The following is a 1,763-nucleotide window of genomic DNA, read 5'->3' on the forward strand; positions in this document are numbered from 1 at the left end:
TTTTGAATGCAGTGCTTGGTTTTGCAAGAGATGAGAGACTTTTTGCATTTTGTGTGCAGTTCTTGGATTTGTGTGTGAAGGTTTGAAAAAAAGAGGCAAAGTTTTGAAAATGTGTGAAAGCAGCTGAAATAAACTGTAACGTTTGTGAACGGCCGGCTGTAATGTGAATGAGATGTTGTGATCTCTGACCTCCAGCGGTGGATCTGAGCTCGGCGCTGGCCAGTCTGTGCAGAGACGTCCGGTCCGGTTTGGTCAGAAACAGATCTGTGTTTGCCAGCAGAACGTAAACTACAACAACACACACTCCCGCAGACCACAAACCCACACACACCCCCTCCAGATCCTGCAGGAACACTGCACACACACACGCCATTCATTTACTGCTGTCTTCCCGTTAGATTTCTCTGCCAATCACACTGTTTTTCATTGTTATTTTGCACTATTTTATCTGTACGCAGCAGAGCTAAAAATGCTTTGGCAATGTGAATGTAAAATTATTTGTCATGCCAATAAAGCACCTTAATTTAAATAATATTTTGCTCAAACATCAGTAGTCTACAACACAAACACAGTTTAGTCACTGTGTTGAAAAATATGACTCTGGAGCACAAAAGCAGTCTTAAGTCGTTGGGGTATATTTGTAGCAATAGCCAACAATACATTGTATGGGTTTTTCTTTTATGCCAAAAATCATTAGGATATTAAGTAAAGATCATGTTCCATGAAGATATTTTGTAAATTTCCTACCGTAAATATATCAAAACTTAATTTTTGATTAGTAATATGCATTGCTAAGAACTTCATTTGAACAACTTTAAAGATGATTTTATCAATATTCAGATTTTTTTGCACCCTCAGATTCCAGATTTTCAAATAGTTGTATCTCAGCCAAATATTGTCCTATCCTAACAAACCATACATCAATGGAAAGATTATTTATTCAGAAAAAATGACCCTTATGACTGGTTTTGTGCTCCAGGGTCACATATGTGTATCTTATAACATAATAACATATCTTATTTTTTATTGTCTGTGTGTTGTTGTTGTCTCTGTGTACTGGGAGCTTGTGACACTAAAACAAATTCCTTGTATGCGCAAACATACTTGGCAATAAAGCTCTTTCTGACTTCTTTACTTAATATCCTAATGATTTTTGGCATAAAAGAGAAATGGATAATTTTGACGGCATTGATGAACCTGTGGTGGGGAAGAAACGTAAGCTATTAATAAGATTAGTATTGACCAAGTTCAGAGGCTGTTATGTGGATCAACTTACTATGTTGTGTATTTTCAACAGTTTCAATATGAAAAATAACTTTATAGCGTTTTGGAACCAAACTCTTCAGATGCTTTCCATAGATGCTAAAGTGTTTCTATTTTTCTCTCCTGTTTTCATACTGTATTATATGGAAGCTTGTTTCCACCACAGAATAAAACATTAAAAAGATGATTGTGACTTTTTCATCTCACAAATCAGACTTTGTTTCTTGCATTTCATATATAAACTCAGAAATCTGACTTTCATATCTCAAAATTCAGATTTTTTATTTTTTTTTTCATCCATGAGAAAAAAAAATACAAAAAGATAATTGCGACTTTTTCCTCATAATTCTTCTCAGAGTTTATATCTCGCAATTCTGACTTTTCCCCCCCCCCTCAGAATCATGAGATATAAATCAGAATTGCAAGAAAAATGTCAGAACTGTTAGATAAAAAGTTGCAATTACCTTTTTTATTTTTATCCCGTGGCGGAAACATACTTC

The 1,763-nt window shown here is 35.0% G+C and overlaps 1 protein-coding gene across 1 annotated transcript in view; it reads right to left on the reverse strand.

The window, feature by feature from the left end:
* The window catches only part of LOC107727064 (son of sevenless homolog 1), a gene marked incomplete at its 5' end in the record, with an annotated part of 47,799 nt that overhangs the window by 7,974 nt on the left and 38,062 nt on the right, over positions 1–1,763 (reverse strand). The gene's annotated exons all lie outside the window — the stretch shown is intronic.

This window comes from Sinocyclocheilus rhinocerous, unplaced genomic scaffold (assembly GCF_001515625.1).
Source record: "Sinocyclocheilus rhinocerous isolate Xijiao unplaced genomic scaffold, SAMN03320098_v1.1 scaffold7024, whole genome shotgun sequence".
In the NCBI taxonomy this organism is placed as follows: domain Eukaryota; kingdom Metazoa; phylum Chordata; class Actinopteri; order Cypriniformes; family Cyprinidae; genus Sinocyclocheilus; species Sinocyclocheilus rhinocerous.